We start from the raw sequence: 6,000 nt of genomic DNA, 5'->3' as shown, positions 1-6,000 counted from the left end.
AGGGACCAAGTATTCAAATCTATGAGTCTATAGGGAGCTTTTTATTCAAATCACCACCTACACCATTCAAACTCTATTTACTCTGAAACCTGCCTAAGAAACCTACATCTAGTACTTGTCCTTTTGCATCCCTTTCTTCACACCCTTCTTGTTTAAGGAGGCTCAGCTTATACTACTAGAGTTCAGCTATCAATTCTACTTACCCCATCCATTCCTGTGTACATACTTAAGTCTTTCTCTAAACAGACACTAGACTTTTGTTTCTAACCCTATCCACCTTGAGGGCTTTCCCTCTCCAGGGTGGTACACTACACCCACACTGGCAACTCCTTTTTCATTCATGGCTGTCCTGAGGACCATGCATTTAACACCTCCATTCTGCCTCATCTCCTTCATTTAGGGATCCCAGACTGTTATCGCCAATTCCACTAGTACCTCTTGCCTGAGGAAAATTCCTGAGAAGCTCCCCTGGACTCCTGAAAATTGATTGTGAGAAGCCTCTAACCCTATAGAAGTTCTGTTCCTCAGCTTTGAAAACTAATGTAGTTCAAGCTGAGCCAGGACTCATTTTTGAAATCCCATTTGAACATTAATACTTTATTGTCCAAAGACTGAACCTTAAGTCCTACGTAGCTACTGTGCAATCACTGGACAAGTAGTGGTAATAGGAAACACAACTTCAAACAGCCATGTAGTAAATCAGAGAGAAGATCCATATTAAGAAAAAAACAAAAAAACATAACAACAACAAAAACAACCAATTACCTAACTCCAGAAGCTCAGGGGTTCCATCATAAATATACAGACATGAATAACCAAAGAAGTCTTCACCAAAAGTTAGTACTCTTATAGTAATGTCCTCCAATAAAATTGACTTAGAGGATATAAAAGACAATGATTTAAAGATAGCAATAATAAAGATGAACAAAGGTCTTAAAAATAATATAAATTAATGCTGGAATGGTGACTATGCATACAGTTGAATCAAATGAAAACAGGATTTAATAAAGAGATAAGATCTCTGAAACAAAGTAAAAAAGTGAAATAACAATTGAAATGAAAAAATTCAGGAATTCAAACAAAAGTTCAGAGGAAATCCTTACTAACACATTGGACCAAGTGGTAGGGAGGATATTATATCTTGAAAGCAAAGTAGAAGGGTTGGATCACCCAATCAAAGAAAATGTCAAATTCAAAAGAATACAAGAATGCAATATATAGGAACTCTAAAACACTATTAAAGGCCAAACCAATGAATTATATTTATAGAAGAAGGAGAAGAGACCTAGGTCAAAGGAAAAGAAAATATTCTGAATAAAATCATAGAACTTCCTTAATCTAAGTAAGGAGATACTCATCAAGATAGAAAAGGCACTGAGAACACCAAGAAGTCCAGACCGGACCAGAAAAGAAACTCCTCATGTCATAGAATAGTCAAAATACTAAATGTATATAAATGTATATAACAAAGAAAGGACAGCCACAAGAGAAAAAAGTACCAACTCACACATAAAGGGAGGCCCATGAGAACAACAGTAGCAAACGCCATGAGAGCCAGAAGAAATTGGACTAATGTTTTACAAGTTATGACAGATCATAGATGCCAGACCGTCACAATATACTTAGCAAAACTATTATTTCTAATTGAGAAAAAAAGGAAATTTTTTGATGATTAAACAGATTTAGGAAATTTATGACCACTAGGCCACCTCTACAGAAGATACTAAAAGGAATACTTAGGTCTGAAGATAAACACACCCAACAACTATCAAATAATTCCAGGAAACTGATATAAAAGAGGCCTAAGAATTTGGGCATGATGGTGCATAACTTTAATCATAGCATTCCAGAGGCAGAAGTAGGTAGACCACTGATAGTAAAGGCCAACCTGGTCTACATGGTGAGTTCCAGAGTTTCAGGACAGCTAGGATCATGTCTCAAACAGTAAATAAGTAAGAAAGTAAGTAAAGTAAATGGATGACTAAATAAAAGAAGTCTGAAAAAAATAATAGAAACAAAATGACAGGAATAACTCTTGATAGTCTCCCCCAATAAAAGGATAGATTACTGGAATGGATCAGAAAACAGTATGCACATTCTTTGCTGCTTCTACATAACAGAATAGTGCAATAGTGGCACAAATGTCAGGGGAGAAACCAACCATTTTCTCACTGGATTTAAAGGCCACTCCGCAAGATGAAACCCATACCTGGAGCCATTATAGAGCAAAGAATTTAGTCAAGTCATAGGTTTTTGGAAGAACCTACTACTGCTGGTCTTCTAAATGGACATTGCATTAACCCAACTCTTAAGACTTTTCACTGTACCCATAGATTAATGCATCTCTCAACTCTCATCAGAGAAGTTTCTATTTACAATAGGTTATTAACACAGAGACCCATAACTTGTCAAGGCACAGAGAATAAGAGACTGCAGATTGCTCAGTCTTAAATATATAATGGGACATATGTACCATGAACCCTACCTTCAAAGGCTCAGGTATCATTAGGGAAGAGGGAGTGGAAAATAAAGGAGTCAGAGGTAGTGACTGACTACAAGGAAACATTTTCTTTGGGACATGGCCAGTTTCATATATGTACTTACTACTATTGTGGCAGCATGTACAAGACCTGTGCAATCACAAACCAGACCTAATCTGCTGAGCATGAAAAGGGAAATTAGGCACACAATCCCACCTCAGCGATAGAGCTACTTGCAATTGTTAGTTGGTAGGGAAGGAAGAAACAGTTTTCTCTGGAAGTGTAGCTTCTGGTAAAGAGATCATGCTCCAGTAGAAGACCATATATCCAATCCAAGAATGCGTGAACAGCACAAATTAGTTTTGAAAGTTTTGTTGTTGTTAGTTTATTTTATTTTTCTTTTTTTGAAGAACACAAAGTTAGATGAATAGGGAATGGAGAATAGTGAATCTGAGCAGAGTTAGAGAAGGGATAAATATAATCAAAACATTGTACAAAGCTCTCAAAGAACTAATTTTAAAAGAGAGTTTTTCTAGTTGAGTATACCAATCACACAGTTAAGACACAACTCTCAGGAAGACATATACACCCTACGTCATGCTAATGAAATTTGAGGAATAACTATCCCTTTAATAAAAGAATGCACCTTTTCTTCCCAGAATTCACTTCTTCTAGTGCAGTGGCTTTCAGAAATTCATCCACATAGCTTTTAAAGTCTGCTTGCTTTTCTAAATTAGTCAGAATACCATAATTTTCCTTTTGCTCTTCTAAGCATACTTTTCCTGACATTTGTGGCTTCTTTCTTCTGTAAAGCCTCCTGTTCTGTTATGTGGCTGCTTCTCTGCCATGCAGTTTTCCTTCATTCTGGTGTAACTCAAGTAGCATGGTTTTCTTACCTTCTCTATCTAACTCCTCTGGGTAGCTGCCAAGATTTACAACTTTGCTGTCCTGGGGGGGGGTGTCTTTTGTTCATTTATTTATTTATTTTCTCAAAAATTAGACATGAGTCTTTCTTGGCCATGGCTATTTGGAGGTGAGGCAGCAATGTGTCAAAGTATGTGGCACCAATGCCAAGCCAGCCATGCATCATGGACTTATTGAAGATGGAGAACTCGCCTAGGCAGTGGCCAACTATCTCTGTCTTTATATCCATCTGATTGAAGGTCTTGCTGTTATACCTGCTTACTATGGTTCCCACCATCTCAGGTAGAATGATCTCATGTCACTCTGCTGAGTCTCCATCACTACTGACTTCTTTATGAATGGTACCACTTTATTTGCCTTGCACAGACACTTGAGTAGCAAGTGTTTCTTCTGCCACAGCTATATGTCTGTGTACCAAATCATATATTATCCTCAGAAGCCATAATTTCTTGGAAGTGGAGTTAGCTGTCATGCTGGTATCAGGAAATGAACCCAGGTCTTCTTGAAGATCATCAAGTGTTCTAACTCTAGTACCATTGCTCCAATCTTAATTCCTTTATTAACCAGACTATGAAACAGACATGGATAGCCTTATTTCCATGGTAACATGTGGCAACTTTTTTGGGATTCCTCACAATTTCTACATGGTATACTTGCCAGAATTTCCTTCCTTTTTAAAACTTACTGACCTTTCTTTTCTGTTCTTACTTGTTTTTCTGAGACAGGGTCATACTCTGCAGTCCAGGCTGGCCTAGATACATTTGGTATTCTCCTGCGTCCATCCTTAAGCACAGCGATGGCACAAGTGAATTGCTATATGCATCTTTACCTTTTAACTAATTTATTTCTATTCCTTTTTCAAGAATTTAAGTTCTAAATAAGAGGATACTTACCTCTTCTCCAGCAGAAGGAAATAACTTCTACTGAATCACTCCCTGGAGTTTGAAGATAGTGTCTTCATAGAACTGCTAATTGGAAGGCAGTTTTCTTAAGACAGGCATTATTCCTTGAGACAGGCTGTTTATATTAACCAACATTTCTCTAATACTTGTTAGTGTTTCATAACATGTTTTCAAGTGCCAATTGTCATTTGCCAGTTCTAGTCAAGTGTAGAGACCGCAAAAGGAAGAAATCAGAATGGAAAAGCGGTCCCCTGGGACTGGGGGCCTCCATCATTCACATTTTATTTAATTATTGGTGTATATAGACGGTAGCTAGAAATCCTGGATGAACAGATTAGTCATTGTGTGTAGAAAGTGGTGGTTTCCATGTATTTTCATAATTACTGTCCTTTAAGGCAATTGAGATTTACGACAAATTGCAGATTGATTGGCTGAAGAAATAGCTCAATGACTAAAGGTACTTGCTGTTCTTGTAGAACACCTGGGTTTGATTTCCAGCACTCATGGGTCAAAACTTTATTTCTTATGGCAGTTTTTCATGATCAGGAAAAAAAATGTTTTTTCTTTTTTAGAGATAGTCAATTTTCAAAATGAAGCAAATGGCACTCACCATAAGAAAAGTAGGTGTGGGGGTTGGAGCATCCAGCTCAGCTATTAAGTGTACAAGGTGTTTCTCCTAAAGACCTGAGTTCCATTCCCAGTACCTATAGGTGGTTCACAACCATTTGTAACTCTGGGGGGGGGTCTAAAGCCCTCCTTGGCCTCTTTGGGTACTACACACACTTGTTGCACACACACACACACACACACACACACACATATGGAAACACTTGTATACATAAAACAAAAATAAAAAATACAAAAGTTTTAAAAAGAAACATAGGTGTGGGCAATGAACTTATCTTTTTAGTCTTATAAAATAATTTATAAAATAAATTGTCTCTCTGTCTCTCTGTGTGTGTGTGTGCGAGAGAGAGAGAGAGAGAGAGAGAGAGAGAGAGAGAGAGAGAGAGACAGAAAGAGAGATAGAGAGTACTGTGCATGGCATGGTGTTCCTTTAGAGGTCAAAAAACATGGTGCAGGAAAGGTGTGTCTTCTCAGTTGGATTCCTGAGACTGACTCAGGGGATTGGCTTGGCTGTAAGTGCCTTTACTTGCTGGACCATCTAGAAAGCCGCTTTCTAAACTTTTCATCATAAAATAAGTTTAGACACAAAAAAGATAAAGGGATAGTGAAATTAATATCTGGGGATCCATCCCATAAATCCAAGAACAGTAAGCCTGTTGCCAAATTTGATTTCTTTTCTCCCTGAACACATTATTTATTGGTAGCTATACACATTACCTTTGTATGTTTTATCATTTAACTGCACATAATAATAATCTATTGATAGGATCACAACATTAAGAAAAGAAACTCTTCTATATTACCTAATATCCAACCCACATTAAAACTACCTGTAACCTTGTCACAGACTTTCAATCTAGGAGCTAACAGAATTTACACATAGCATTTTATTTCACTCCTGCCAGCCCCAGAGATCTTTCAACATACTCACTCTTACATTCTCTTGCTTCAGCCTCCTGAGTACTGGCTACATTGGGCAAAATTATACACAGTATCAGCTATTAGACAGATACTAAGTTTTTTGTTTTATGTTGCTTTTAGGTTTTGGGGATCAAATACAGGGTCTT

The sequence above is a fragment of the Phodopus roborovskii genome, unplaced genomic scaffold (assembly GCF_943737965.1).
Source record: "Phodopus roborovskii unplaced genomic scaffold, PHOROB, whole genome shotgun sequence".
Lineage (NCBI taxonomy): Eukaryota > Metazoa > Chordata > Mammalia > Rodentia > Cricetidae > Phodopus > Phodopus roborovskii.
This window is presented reverse-complemented; position numbering follows the sequence as displayed.